Source organism: Taudactylus pleione, unplaced genomic scaffold (genome assembly GCF_031769625.1).
Source record: "Taudactylus pleione unplaced genomic scaffold, aTauple2 ptg000007l, whole genome shotgun sequence".
Classification (NCBI taxonomy): Eukaryota; Metazoa; Chordata; class Amphibia; order Anura; family Myobatrachidae; genus Taudactylus; species Taudactylus pleione.
Genome location: NW_028284410.1, coordinates 14,948,999 through 14,965,455, shown reverse-complemented (window position 1 = coordinate 14,965,455; position 16,457 = coordinate 14,948,999). Strand labels below are relative to the sequence as shown.

The following is a 16,457-nucleotide window of genomic DNA, read 5'->3' as shown; positions in this document are numbered from 1 at the left end:
ATCTTCCTGTGTTTCACAAGCATCAGTCCCCCTGCATCTCACCAGTGTAATTCCCGTGTCTTCACTCCATCACCATCCCCCCGTGTCCCTCTAGCAGCAGCTCCAACCAATGTGTCTCCTCTCTCACCAACAGCTTATCTCCCCAGTGTCCCTCTAGCAGCTGCTCCCTGCTCCTGTTTTTCCCCTCCCACCAACAGCTTTTCCCCCCATGTCCCTCTAGCAGCTGCTCATCATCGTGCCTGCATCTTCGTACCTCTCCTGGCCCTGCTCCAATTTGTGGCTCCTCTGTGCACTATGCAGCGGTGGTGACAGCATAACATCACATATGTTGTGCTGCAAAAGGAGCCGCCGGGATGCAGGCCCACAAAGTGAGTGACAGGAGAGGTGGGCCGCAGGTGTAGGAGGAGGAGAAACATGAAGCCGGAAACCGAGGAGGAGGGGGAGGCAACCGCCACCAAACAGAGTGGCTCTCTGTCTGTGGGACTTCTGTGCAGGGACATGGTGAAGGTGGTAGTTCCACCTACCACTAGAGGTGATGGAACCCGTTCCAGCCTACTTTAACCCCTGGTCAACGGTTGCCACAAGGGTTTGCCCGCAGTATGATTAACACTCAGGGTGAGTTTGAGGGAGGTAATGGGGAGTGTCAGCTCAAATGCAGACATTTCCCATCTGTTTTGGGGGCATGTCGCAGGTTGTGATGGCGATCCAGTACACAGATTATATGGCTCCGGCGTCTCAGTTCTGGGGGCCATTCTGGGCAACCATAGAACCCTGATAATCGAGTGATCTGCAACCGATGCTTTCTCCTTGTATGTAATCTATTTGATTTGCAAGGCCGTTAGTGTTCGTCTCAATATCCAAATTGGCACAGCCATGGCATACAAATTTACAGCAGCAGCAACGGCATTAGCGGCCATCTCTGAAATGCCCATAGCACAAAATGTCATTGTGCAAATAAGACATCACAATAATGGAAAGAGGATTGTTCAGCACATTACCAATCATTAAAGTAAGTTTTTGACATATTATAGAAAAAAGCTAAACTAGCTTAATTACTGTATATATTCCCCTTCAGCATATCGTCTTTATTTTCATTGCCGCACTCCTCCTGTCTGTTGATCTTCTCTGTCCTTCCGAAACCGCCACTGGACATTTCTCAGTCACCAATCAATGTTCTTGTAACGACAAGTACTTATTTTGTTTGTGACTTTGTGCATTTGCAGGCATACACATAAAACACCCTTGATAATTTCCAACCTTCTAGTAATAAATACATTGCCATTAGTCCTGCAATGCCTTGGGCCAACTTAACTTTGATGCTGATGGCTCAGTTGTGGAGACTGTCATTCAAGCTTTGCTGAAAAAAAATAAAATAAAACTACAACATTATAAAAAATGTTGTCCTTGTCAAGTACAATAAATACTGTAAAGTAAAATAAATAAAATGCTTATATACTGTAGCAGCTGCAAGAACAATGTTACCTTTAAAACAAGGTTAATTGTGTCTCCAAGTGTTCTTATAGTATAGTTGTGAAAATGTTCAGCACATCAAAAATACATATTTTCCCTGTATTTCAAACATGTAAGTAATGGTAAGTACCATTTGGTAATTCAGCTAACTAAATTCCTCCCAAAACTGTATTTCTAATTTTGAAGGGAATTTTCCCTTAAAAAGACCTAAAGCTGAAACCTCTATTTTCCTTAATTGTGTACAGGAGTGTTGCGAGGGTGGAGCAGGTGCTGTGGGTGACACCAGCCGTGAGGGAATATGACAGTGATGTCATTTTTCAATGTTACCAGTAGACCTCCTGGGCTAGATCCCAGGAGTTGGAGCTAGAATGATGTTTGCCAGTGGGGCCACTCCCATTTGGGAAAGCACAGCTGACGGCATTATGCCTTTTGCCATATACTGTACAGGCAACATGTAGTCACTCTGTTTCTGTCAGAGGCACAGCTCTTCTTGTGCATAAAGCACCTTTAAGTAAAGCAAACCATTAATATATAATTATAAATAGACATGTAAAGGAAATGTTATATAACATTTTTTTAAAATGAAAACATGCACATTTTAATTACAATGGAGGGTGGCTTGGACTGCACATTCTAATTTTAAACACAGTAAGTGGTGCTACCATGCTGAGACTTGTAGTGCCATACAGAAAAAAATACAGGTACACATTCTAAACATTACCAACACTGATAGAAAATAGAAAATTAATATGGAGTGTGAATACGGTTCTAAGGGGGTGATTTAGCAGAGGACAGAATTGCACAGCTGCACACAAGCAGCTTTGCAATTCTGTCCTTGCTAATGCAAATGCAGCAGGAAGTGTCTGACAACTCCTGCTGCATCTGCGATCTCAGCTTTGCGACCGAGGTTGCAGCCATGGATCACCACCGTGAACATCGGTCGCGATGTTGGATGGCACCGGCCAGCAGAGTAAGCCTCAGCTTAATCAGCTTGGCTGGCTTGCGAGGCCAGGAGTCTGAATCCATGGACACAGGTCTTGGACTTGCCAAGACCTGGCAAGGTTGTATTTTCTCAGCTGGCCGGTGCCATCCAACATCGCGACTGATCAGAAAAACAGAAAGGGGAGTATCCCCTAGATATTCCCCAGCACACTAAATTGTACCTGCAATAATACTTGAAAACTACATGGTAATAAAAATTCAGAGATATTTGTTGCATGCATTTGTAAGCTGCCAGGCCACTTCACGACTTCTCTGATACTGGCAGTCCCTACTCTGCATGATAACAGTACCCACTCGGGGCCATTTAATTGTCTGTTGACTGATGTTCACATTGGTGATCCCAGGCTGCGACCTCAGTCGCAGCACTGGGATCACCATCGCGAACATCGGTCGCGATGTTGGATGGCACTGGCCAGCTGGGCAAGCCTCAGCTTAATCAGGATGGCCAACTTGCGAGGCCAGGAGTGTGCATCCATGGATGCAGATCTTGGCCTTGCCACTCCCGGCAAATGGGGGCAACTTGTCCCTGTTTTTGGGAATGCAGGCCGTCCCTGACCCGCACCATCCTTTAAACACCTCTGCCTGATAATCAGACAGAGGAATACGGGGACCAGCGTGCGATCACGGAGGACATGTTCTGCACAGGCACAAAACAGGTCCTGCGCTGTAAATCTGCGTTCAGGAGGGCACTTACATGCACTGCTGAATCAGGCCCTAAGTGCATATTTAGCCAAATATGAGAGCCTGTGCTGAGCGCTCACAAGCGGGTTGATGTTGCCCAAGTGCGCATGCGCACGATGGAGTCGGCTCCGTCGTGCGCATGCGCGAGACCCGAATAACGACGGCCAAGCCGTCATTATGGGTCTCGCACCAAAGGGGGCGTGCTGTCGATGGTGATTGACAGCACGCCCCCTTTTGTGGGCGTGCCGGGGCGTGGCTGCCCAGACGGAGGCGTTCCCATGGGAACGCCTACCATCTGGGGCCGGCCCCACTGACATCACTAGTGATGTCAGTGGGAGTGCTTTTGGCTCTGATAGAGCCAGAAGCACTCCAGGGCTTGCGGCAGACGAGACCCTACCTTAGGGTCTCGTCACAAGCCCGATGGTCGCGATGGTCTTGAATATAAAGGAACTATCACAAGTGAAAAATCCGTATTGAAAAAAGTGGCTTTTGCTATCTATGAGATAAGCATGATAAACACAAATGTAAAAAGATGTTTTTAAGACAATGTACTTTTTTAAAATTGAAAACTTTGAAATGTAGCAATATTAATTTTAAACTTTTAAAAATGTTTTGCTTATATAGTTTTTTTTTCTTTAAATTTCTTCATTAATAATTGCTTAAAAAACATCTAATACAGTTCTGATACATAGAGCTAAGCACTACCTCATTTGGTAGACCATGGGTTACTGTCAGAATAAGCTGACACTAGCAGTATTCATCTGCTGTATAATTCATAACTCATTTCCGCAGTGCAATAATTGACAATGGGAAGTAAATCTATCAAGCCCCATTTTGCAAAGAGTCAATTGTTATTCATGAGGCCTGTGACCCTAATGATATTCCCTATTACACCTCCAAAGTCGTGTCTCACATGTCTGTCACATGCAGTTACATCATTACTTGGTAGAAACATTTGTCATTAGTTTGGTACTGTTTTCATAACATTGTGTGTGCTGCTGAAAATGGTCTTACTCAGCATAAGGAGAGGGGCATCAGGAATAACTGGAAGAGGGGCTTGTAAGAAGTGTAGTTCAAACCTTTTACTATCTACAGACGTCTGAAACAAGTAATAAACTGTTTTGTAGAGTTACCAAATTTCTCCAATTTACCGGTAACGTCCAAGATTTAAAAAATGTTCCCAATAATTTTAAAGCTGAGTATTTGATTTGGAAAAAACACGTTATAGCTAAGTTTAATTAAAAGGCTGATGGTGGTTGTGTTGTATGAAGGTTTGCCAAATCAGTCATTGCATTAAATACTTAGATGCACCTGTTAAGTAGCGGTGTCCCTAAATTTGCTTTTAAATGTTGGCAGTTATAGTTGTATCTGTTACATCATGACTGGCTTACAGTTTGTGGCCCTTAGGCAACACTTTCTGTGCCACACCATCGCTCTCCACTGCATCTCATCTGTATAAAATAAATAACTGGGAAAGATTCAACCCCAATTGCTTAAATTTTAAGTTTATAATATGTATGTAACAAATTATTTATATGCTAAAGAAAAATAAAAACAAACATATGCAAAGTGAACAGTGTCACCCCTGCAGCTCTGCTGTTTTAGGCTAGAATCTATATGGTCTTTTTACTCATCCACTCCAGATAAAGATCATGAGAGCAGTCAGTATTACTGTACTGTACACTTTGCTAATAGGTTTATTAAATAACATGGTGCATAATAATACACAGCAGTGGCGTCACTAGGGGGGTGCGGTCCACACTGGGTGACATCATCCAAAGGGGGTGACACCAAAATAGCAGAGCGGACCTGCTTTTTTGGGGTCGCCCACTTGGATAGTGTCACCGAACAGCAGTGAGATCAGGGAAAGGTTAAGAGCTGTCCAGCAGTTCCCGGAGGGCTGGGCAAGTCTCCAGCGCACCAATAACAGGGGGCGTGACATGCGACTATGCCACTAAATAGCATACATCAGGGTGTGTGGCTTCACATGCTCAAAAAGTCCAGAACAGGTGATGAGAGTGGGTGAGTAGGCGCACTGGGTGACACCCACCCCAGTGATTCTATTGATACACAGTAAATATATATTTATTTATTAACAGTTTCTTATATAGCGCAGCAAATTCCATTGTGCTTTACAATTTGAATCATCATTAACATTACACTGGGTTGTAAAAGACATACATACATACATAAAAGACATACATAATATAATGTTTATTACACAGAATTTACTGCGTATTAATGGTTCATCCATGTAGGTTTATGATACAAATTACTGATGAAATGCTATGTGTTGCAGCATATGTGCTGTCTAATCCAAGTAATTAAATGCATATGAAAATATACAATATTTTAAAGTTGACAAAAAACTATGACCCATTGGTTCTTTTAAAAATCTTGTGTCATAAACTAAAAATAACAAGTGTGACACTTCTATCTTTTCCTAATGAGGAAGGAATGTGTAAAGTATGTATACATATGCCAATAGTACTTAACCACAGATGCGACCATGCTAAACTGGGCTTTCCCTGATACAGTCGCATCTGATGCGACAGTGCCAAAGGAGTCTGCTAATCTTCTGGCAGCTGCTGGTCTCAGCGCTCCAAGCCAGCCCATTGGTTGCAGCTGTAGCCACTCAAAAAACTTCTTCCTGCAGGCTCCACTAAACTATTTTTTCCAAAAATATCCCCAAAATTGTAAATTTTTTCAATGATCAAATAAGAGTAAATAAGAGTTATTTAACCCTTATTCAGTATACTTTTATTAACAAATCTTTATATTTGTTAATACAATTATACTGAATTTGGTTTAAATAGCTCTTACAAACATAATTTATATAAAAAATAGACAATTTTAGGAACTCTTTTGGAAAAAACATGAGCCAGATAAGTGGTTACTCTGTAATTTAACAATATGCACGAAAAAATTAGCATTTCTTATATGTAATGTATAAGAAATAATTTGATTAAATAAATTACAAAATAATAAATAATTAAGTGAGAGACTTACAGTATCAAACTTTTTAAAGAGGACAAGTGGAGGTGTTGCCAATAGCAGCCAATCAGATTCAAGCTATCATTTTATAGACTGTCCAAGATAAGAGATATATAGTATCTGATTAGTTATCATGGGCAACACCTTGCAATGTGTTTCAGGTACTGTATCTACTGTATATTATTTCATATGTCATAATGTAAGAAGGGTGTGGTGCAGTGCCTGCTGCCGTGCAGGTGTAACCTTGTGGCTTACCTGGCATTGCACACTCACCTTCAGGCCATATGTTGATCAGATGGTCCTGGAATTCCAAACAGGACACGGACATGATGACTTAGGAGGAAAAAGATGACGTGAGAACCATCCTTCCTCAATGCCAACCGATACGCCCTACCGGACCGAGGACTACACAAAACAGGGATTTGGGTTTTAAGTGAAGATCATCACTGGCACTTTTGGCCTCAGGTCCCGAGGTTTACCTATTGCTACTCTCACAAGGCCCACTCTTCGCCCAGAAGGAAGAAAGACAGGAAGAGACGAACAGACAGTAAAAGAAGATGTTTCCTCACCGTATTCACTCTTTTTCTTCGTCCGCTCACTCGCCTACAGATCCCTGTAAGGAGACAACAAAACACAACAGCTGTGCAGGGCCGAAGCCTAAATTACGTGTGTCATGCAACTACACTTACTTTGACAACATTACCCTCAACTTACTGTGCGTGTGTAGTGTGGCACATTCAACAATAAACAATTCTAACTTGCCCTGCACGGAACAACCACCATGACAGACGGTAATCACACAAGAGCAAAACACGGTACTGTCTCTTTAACTGTTTGCTCCCTACCTAACTAGAGCTGGCCACCTCCTCTTCTAGATGACTGGGGAAACACTACCATTTGGTGGGAGCCTGACAGCTCTCCACGGAGTACTTGGAGAGTAAGTGCCATACAGCAACTTACACCTCGCTTGCACATTTACGCAGGGGCTACCTACTTATTATCCCAGTGATCATTTTCTTTTCTCCCCCTCTGCCGCCGGACTAACTTTTCCCGCTCTGCGGCATCTATAATAGGATGCCACAAGTGGGCGGGGCTATGACGCAGTGAGCTGCAATTAGCTTGTCACATCTGCCTCCTATTGGCTGCTGGTCTCAGCCCAACACGCATAGCTGCATCAACTCCTGCCTGCCACACCCGACGCTTGACTGGCGCTGGGAACAGATAATCCGTCTCTGCACCAGCTTCCTGCTGCCTCTGCTTACCCGGCGCTGGGAGCAGAAACAGCATCCCAGCGCCGGCCACCAATGTGTCCCACAGGGGACACATCTCTGCTTGCTGTGCTGGTGCTGGGATCAGACACTTGATCCCAGCACGGCTTTCCACAATTATGCTGGATGCTTCTCTTAGTAAGTTGTTTGTGGTGTTCTCTACACTAATATGCAAATGAAAGGGAAAAACATATCTGAACCTCTCTATATCCACATCATTAGTAAATGCCCACTTAAATGTTGTTAGTTCTGTTATACCCCTTTTACACTAAATTACCATGTCAGACATGGGACACACCCCCTTCAGACCGCGGAGCTATCCTGTCTGCTACTGCTGTCTGGCAAATGTTCATAGATGTCCTATGGGCTTGGTTTTCCTTGACCATAACAGCCAAGTTTGGTCAGATGTAACTCAAAAAACAAATGGAGAGGCTATTTTGTGATGGTGTCTGGGGATGATCTCCCTCCTCCCCTCCCAGTCTTCCCATACATAATCCCAGAGATGTTTAGTACCAGATTTTTATATCCCTCTGCCCCCTTTCTGTTCAGAGCTTCCATTTTTACACAGCATCTCCTGCATTAAAAAAATGTGGAACCACCAAAGAGCTCAACTCGGGCAAGGACTGATGTGATTGATTTAAATATTTTTTGTAAATGCCTCCCCTCCTCCCTCATAAATTTGCTTCAGGATCAAAAAATGAAAGTAAATTTCCTATGAACCAATCCTTCCTTTCCCTGCCTTCAACTACATACATACTCCAACTCCCTCAGGCCTCTTGAATAAGAAAAACATTTGTTTCCTGATGTGTCATGCTGGAAGTTGAACTGACACAGCTGTTGTCATTTTTGACATTTGTTTACTGAATGCCGAAAGTGTCCAGAAATGTTTATGGCCACAAACAGCATCTCCTGCATGCCCCTTTAATTTACAAAAAATTCTGAACCACAAAGTTTTGTGGTCAAAACATGGGTCATATGGTTCACCCATGCTCTCCCCTCCTCCCTCATCAATTTGCTTTGGAATCAAAAATCAATCCTTCCTTCCTTGCCATGTTGGAAGTTGAACTGCCACATGTTTGTGCCACCCACTGCAGCTAGCTTGGTGCAACTTTTGGGCCTAAACTGGATGAAAACAATATTGTGAGCTGTAAAGTGGTCAAAATTGATTGGAAACAAGTGGAGATTAATGTTATTTAGGTTAGTAATAATGTAGGGGAAAAAAGACCAAATTATGTGATTTTAGCAGTTTTTCAAAATTTTTGAAAAAAAAATATAGATCCAAAACCAAAACACGCAAGGGCGGTTTTTGCAAAACCAAATCCAGATTCAAAACACGAAGGAGATACAGATCCAAAACCAAAACACGGGGCTCGGCGCACATCACTAGTACTAATTGACCACTGGTGCACTCAATCATCAGGTGATAATATAGGCAATAGCCTGATTGGGATCAGGATATTTAACTGGCAAGTGGTGGCTGGCTGGTGGGACTGATAGCACCCAACAGACCCTAGGTAGCACTGCTTAATTGTTAATCCACTCTAGATAGTATTACAGAAAAGCTGCTATTAAATGGCCAAATTAGAACGGTAGGTTGTCTAAGCCTGACTTCGTGTAAGCAACTAGTTTGGGGAAGAGCGATGTCTAGTTTGGTTTATTTAGATTTTAATCTTTGTACTGAGTGCTTGACAGATACTGGGTGGATGGTTCATCTATCACCTGTGTATCACCTTTTAACACATAGTTTTTGCTTTATTCTTATTTACAATGACTAACACCTTAGCCTTTCACAGTTGTGCTGCCGTGGGATGGCTGGCCACAGGCCCGAAGACAGGGGGGGGACTAAGGGAACACCTGTCTCGGGCCCCGAGCTCAGAGGGCCACGAAGTTTAGAGGGGAAAAATAGGTCTGCGGGGCCTCCTCCTAATTGTGATTTACATTTACTGATGGGCGTGGTGACCGGCACTCCGCAAGTGGGCTAAATTAACAAAACTATCAATTGGCAGCTGCCCACCCACTCCCGGTCACACCCCTGCCCCCTGTCATCGGTCACCTGGTCCGGTAAATGTGCACATGAATGAGGTTGATGTTGCAACGTCTTTACATTGCAGCTGGGCACTTTGCTGTTCTGCACCTGCCTTCCTCTGCAGTCCACCTAAGAAAAGCAGGAAGTTGGAACAGGCAGCCTGGTGATGAGTGCTATTTGCATATGGAACCTCCGGGCAGTTGACAGGCTGCAACATTCATAAAAGTGTATATATATTATATATATATATTAGAGATGTGCGCAGGACCATTTTTGCCGGATTTGGATTTGGTTCTAATTCATCGTCCGGCTTTGGATTTGGATTTGCCAAACTGCGGTGACTGGCTTTGGATTTGTATTTGTTTTTTTTTACAAAAATTGACAAAAAAGCTAAAATCACATAAATTGATCTTTTTTTTTCTTTCTAGAGTATTATTAACCTCAATAATATTAATTTCCAGTCATTTACAGTCAATTTCGACCACCTCACAGCTTATGGTATTGTTTTCATCATTATTGGCCAAAGGTTGCAGTGAGCTGACTGACAAAGCAGCGGCACAGACACCACAGTTTAAAGCACATCTATGACACATTGCCACACAGCAGTGGCAGAAATGAAAAGTAGTGCACCCACCCAGTGGGGTACAGCCAGCAGAATCACAGTACTTGTTCACAAAGTGGGCTATGGCCCTAGGAGTCACAGTGCACAATCTTATTCACATTACACTGCACATAGTGCCCCTGATTCACATTACACCATAAAGTAGTGTCTCTTATTTATGTTACGACACACAGTAGTGCCCCTTTTACACAATGCCCACAGTAGTGACCCTTTTACACAATGCCCACAGTAGTGTCCCTTTTCCACAATGCCCACAGTAGTAATGCCCCTTATACAATGCCCACAGTAGTAGTGCCACTTATACACTGCCCCCAGCAGTGGTGTCCCTTACACAATGCCCTCAGTAGTGGTACCCCCTATACAGTCCCCTTAGTAGTAGGGCTCCCTATGCAGTGCCCCCATTAGCATGCCCCCAGTAGCATGCCCCCAGTAGTAGTGCCCCCACTAGTAGTGCCCCCATTAGCAGGCCCCCAGTAGTAGTATGCCCCCAGTAGCAGTGCCCCCATTAGCATGCCCCCAGTAGTATGCCTCCAGTAGCAGTGCCCCCAGTAGTAGTGCTCCCATTAGCAGGCCCACAGTAGTATGCCCCCAGTAGTATGCCCCCAGTAGCAGGCCCCCAGTAGTAGTGCCCCATAAGCAGGCCCCCAGTAATAGTGCCCCCATTAGCAGGCCCCCAGTAGCGCCCCCTTACACACAAATAAAAAAAACTTACCTGAATCCCGTTCCTGCCGCCGTCCGCTCTGCTCTACTCTATTATGTGCGAGGAGGGAGCTGGAAGACGGAGCTCATGAGTGAGCTCCAAACGGCTCCCTCCGTGCAGCAGCCAATGAGAGTCTGTGTGACTCTCATTGGCTGCTATAACAAACACACAGCTGCCGCTGGCGGCTGTATATTTGTTTCTTTGTAGGGCAGACCGCTATCACAGCGGTCTGCCCTACACTAGAGGAGCCCTGACGTCGGATTCTCTTGCGAGAATCCGACATCAGGAGGCCGCCATTTGGCCCTGAACGGGGATTCGAGTCAGGCGGGGAACACCTGAACAGGGTTCAGGTGGACTCGGATCCCCTATGTTCGGAGCAGTTCGGATTCCATAGAATCCGAACCGCTCATCTCTAATATATATATATATATATATATATATATATATATATATATATATACTGCTCAAAAAAATAAAGGGAAGACTAAAATAACACATCCTAGATCTGAATGAATGAAATATTCTTATTAAATTCTTTGTTCTTTACATAGTGGAATGTGCTGACACCAAAATCACACAAAAATTATGATTAGAAATCAAATTTATTAACCCATGGAGGTCTGCTTTTGGAGCCACACTCAAAATTAAAGTGGAAAAACACACTACAGGCTGCTCCAACTTTGATGTAATGTCCTTAAAACAAATCAAACTGAGGCTCAGTAGTGTGTGTGGCCTCCACGTGCCTGTATGACCTCCCTACAACGCCTGGGCATGCTCCTGATGAGGTGGCAGATGGACTCCTGAGGTATCTCCTCCCAGACCTGGACTAAAGCATCTGCCAACTCCTGGACAGTCTGTGGTGTGGTGGATGGAGCGAGACATGACGTCCCAGATGTGCTCAATTGGATTCAGGTCTGGGGAACGGGCGGGCCAGTCCATAGCATCAATGCCTTCATCTTGCAGGAACTGCTCACACACTCGAGCCACATGAGGTCTAGCATTGTCTTGCATTAGGAGGAACCCAGGGCCAACCGCAGCAGCATATGGTCTCACAAGGGGTCTGAGGATCTCATCTCGGTACCTAATGGCAGTCAGGCTACCTCTAGCGAGCACATGGAGGGCTGTGCGGCCCCCCAAAGACACCACACCATTACTGACCCACTGCCAAACCGGTCATGCTGGAGGATGTTGCAGGCAGCAGAACGTTCTCCTTGACGTCTCCAGACTCTGTCATGTCTGTCACATGTGCTCAGTGTGAGCCTGCTTTCATCTGTGAAGAGCACAGGGCGCCAGTGGCGAATTTGCCAATCTTGGTGTTCTCTGGCAAATGCCAAATGTCCTGCACGGTGTTGGGCTGTAAGCACAACCCCCACCTGTGGACGTCGGGCCGTCATATCACCCTCATGGAGTCTGTTTCTGACTGTTTGAGCAGACACATGCACATTTGTGGCCTGTTGGAGGTCATTTTGCAGGGCTCTGGCAGTGCTCCTCCTGTTCCTCCTTGCACAAAGGCGGAGGTAGCGGTCCTGCTGCTGGGTTGTTGCCCTCCTATGGCCTCCTCCACGTCTCCTGATGTACTGGCCTGTCTCTTGGTAGCGCCTCCATGCTCTGGACACTACGCTGACAGACTCAGCAAACCTTCTTGCCACAGCTCCCATTGATGTGCCATCCTGGATGAGTTGCACTACCTGAGCCACTTGTGTGGGTTGTAGACTCCGTCTCATGCTACCACTAGAGTGAAAGTACCGCCAGCATTCAAAAGTGACCAAAACATCAGCCAAAAAGCATAGGAACTGAGAAGTGGTCTGTATTTTTTTGAGCAGTGTATATATATATATATATATATATATATATATATACATATACAGTATATTTGACACCTATATATATATATGTGTCAAAATTGGTAAGATTTGTTGCCTATATTCATCATGTGCACTTTTATTTTATGGGGGTGGGGGGGCAGAGCTATCAATGTACCGGGCCCCAAGATTTCTGTTGCCATCCCTGGCTGGCCATAATAGGCTTTTTGGTGTTCTGCGCCCCAGACTTTGACTAAGTATTAGGGACCTCCAGTATACAGAGATGCAGTGAAGTCCCTGGAGGCTTAGCCATATTTTTGCAAATATATACAACTGAGATCTCTGAATTATCTACAGATATGTATTTTTCAAATCGTATTGCTAATTTAATTCCGAATGCTGGGAAATACCCTTTACTGTTTCTTGTATAGAATAACCCCTCCCTTTCATCCACCTGAGTGATATTACTGAAGTGATTGAGCAGCTACCAATATATACAGATGGTTCATCTTATAAGTTTGCATGAATGGTCCCTGCTCACCCTGCCCCAATTATTTTGTTAGTCTTGGATGTTTTTCTACTTTGTTAAATTTGTTGATTATTGCTTAATTAAGTTGCAGTATAAAATATTTGAAATAATATAAATTTGTAATATAAATAGTTTTTCTAGTAACTGTCACAAACAACTGACAAATGTAGAGCATGGGTAGGTCTTCCACTCACAGGGGAAGATGTATCAAGCATTCTAAAGAATGGAGAAGTGGACAAGTAGAGAAACTGTCCATAGAAACCAGATTCTAGCTATCTTATAGAACGTATTTGATAAATGAGCTAGGAGCTGATTGGTAGCTATGGACAACTTACCCACTAGTCCACTTTTCCACTCTTTAAGAGGCTTGATACATTTTTTGTCACAGAATCATAAATGTGACACTTAGGGCCTAGTTCAGAGGTGGATGCAATGCCAATGTTTGCGCAGATAAGCAATTATTTTCTATTTCGCATGCTCAAAAAGTCCTGGAAACCATTACACTGCATGTGTTCCCCAGTGTATGTGGAGTCCACTGTACATTAGAACCGGTGAAAATGGACGTCCCTGGGCAGTGACTGTGAGGTGGCTGGAAGTGAACACAATAAAAGACTGTTACATGGGCTTGTTCTGAGTGTGTCACTGTAGTGTCAGTGAATGCAGGGGGTTTCCAGATACAGAGCCACAGCCCATAGACCATGATTGGCTGGAGTTCAAAAGGAGACACTGCGCTAGTCATAGGCTGGTGTAAGTGTCGATGGTGAATGCGATGGTGGAGTGTTTGGAACCATACATGATGGAAACTCGGCATGGATATTGCGTAAAAGATTACTAATGTTTAGTTACACGTATGATCATTCATAGGGGCCATTACAACTTGGTATAATTTAGTTTATTAAAAGTGTCAAACAAATATTATAGAGTACTGCGGAAATGCTCATTTGTTTTTTTTCTCCTTCTTACATTTCCTTTTGTTTGTGCTGTTTGTGCCCCGGCAGCTTATGTCTTACAAACTTCCTGCCCCTCCCCCTCCTCAGAAAAGGCAGGAAGCTCCATCATGGCAGGCACATCTTGGGGGAAATCTCGTCATCTGTAGCTGTGTAGCTGCGTGCACTGTACAATAGAGTCAGATGCTGCTACAATTATGTATTTTTTGGCTCCCAAGAGAAATATTATTAGGATTATCAGGGACAGTACTACGTCAAACATTTTCCTTTAGTAACATAAAAATCCATATAGTATAAAAGTTCTTGCGCCAAACTCGTTCCAACAGAATAAAGTCTATATATGACCGTCCTTATAGGTGAATGATGACGGACACTCCTCATTGAGAAATATCCTCAGTAGATGATATGCAAAAGAAATAACATATAATCTCCGTGTCAGGAGGCCGAAAAATATTGATCAACATATATAAAAGACACCAAAAAATATCAAGTCCATAGAACCATAGTGCAAGAAATTCTCCCTGATATAAATAGGTGTAATGACACTCATATATAGCTGAATATTCAATAATATAGTTGCTTCACATGTGAAAAATGTCCTTATGTAACACACGTGTTGATGAGTGGCATGCAAAAGCCTACATCTAGGGGATGCTCACATGCATGGCTTACATAGGTCTATCAATGGACGCATATCAAGGTATCTTTAAACTCTTGAGATAGATCCTTCATAAGGAATTTCCACTGTGAAGTATCCTCATATAATGATGTCTCAATATATCACCCATGCAAGTGGATAGCATGCAATAACATACATGAAAAGGATGCTCAAGTTTGCAGCTTACATGAATAGATAGGATGAAAGCATATCAAGGTATCTTTCAATCTCAGGGTGAACCTCTATGGGAAACTCCAATATGTTGGGAAAGAAAACTTCCAATAGTGTAATACCTCAGATAAAAAGCAAAATCAATCACAGCAATAATAAAATATAAAAAAGGGAGTGTGGCCTCCATACCAGAAGTTGGATATAGCAGGATCTGAACAATACAGGTTAAGATGGTAGATGGCACCTGGGTGTCTCTCGCACTGTAGATGCACTCAAGGTCCTGCTGAAACTGGGACTGGAAAGCTTTAACCCTCTCACTCCTCCGACATGTTTCGACAATGGATGTCTTTTTCATCCTTGTTCAGATCCTGCTATATCCAACTTCTGGTATGGAGGCCACACTCCCTTTTTTTATATTTTATTATTGCTGTGATTAAATTTGCTTTTTATCTGAGGTATTACACTATTGGAAGTTTTTTTTCCCCGCATATTGGAGTTTCCCATAGGGGTTCACCCTGAGATTGAAAGATACCTTGATATGCTTTCATCCTATCTATTCATGTAAGCTGCAAACGTGAGCATCCTTTTCATGTATGTTATTGCATACTATCCACTTGCATGGGTGATATATTGAGACATCATTATATGAGGATACTTCACAGTGGAAATTCCTTATGAAGGATCTATCTCAGGAGTTTAAAGATACCTTGATATGCGTCCATTGAATAGACCTATGTAAGCCATGAATGTGAGCATCCTCTAGATGTAGACTTTTGCATGCCACTCATCAACACGTGTGTTACATAAGGACATTTTTCACATGTGAAGCAACTATAGTATTGAATATTCAGCTATATATGAGTGTCATTACACCTATTTATATCAGAGGTTTTCTTGCACTATGGTCCTATGGACTTGATATTCTTTGGTATGTTTTATATATGTTGATCAATATTTTTCAGCCTCCTGACATGGAGATTTTATGTTATTTCTTTTGCATATTATCTACTGAGGATATTTCTCAATGAGGAGTGTCCATCATCATTCACCTATAAGGACGGTCATATATAGACTTTATTCCGTTGGAACGAGTTTGGTGCAAGAACTTTTATACTATATGGATTTTTATGTTGTATGACTTTGACAACTTTTGGTGACTTGTCTTTTAGTTTATCCTGCTGCCTTATTTGTTGCGCCCAAGTGTTGGTCTATTATCTGTATCATTTTCCTTTAGTAGTGGGACAACACTTGCAGTGCAAGCTCTGGTCACATGTAAATGCCGGGATTTGTAGAGTGACAAGAGCATGCACTGTATTTTGAAAGTTTTATCCTAGTAGCCACTGACAAAGAGTACCAGGACCAGTCCAGTGCTACACTACATTGGGCCAGTACTCCTTTGGCATGTTAAATTGATCATTTATTCAGGCTGCTACTCAATGGGTCAGGCCTATGCTGAATAGGCTGGGTTTGTAAAAGATGTGAGAGGTAAAGCAGGTTGTGTTTTAACGCTGTTTCATCACATGGCTTGGCCTAGACTGCATGCAGTTTGGTCTCAACCACATATAGGTTAGGGGTTTGAGAACCACA

The 16,457-nt window shown here is 43.2% G+C and overlaps 1 long non-coding RNA gene across 1 annotated transcript in view; it reads right to left on the bottom strand.

The window, feature by feature from the left end:
- Window positions 1-6,732: 6,732 nt before the first annotated feature.
- LOC148542903 (uncharacterized) overlaps window positions 6,733-16,457 on the bottom strand; it is a 39,565-nt gene continuing 29,840 nt past the window's right edge. The window contains exon 3 of the long non-coding RNA XR_015873686.1: window positions 6,733-6,760. This is a non-coding gene — a long non-coding RNA (uncharacterized LOC148542903). The remainder of the gene's footprint in view (window positions 6,761-16,457) is intronic.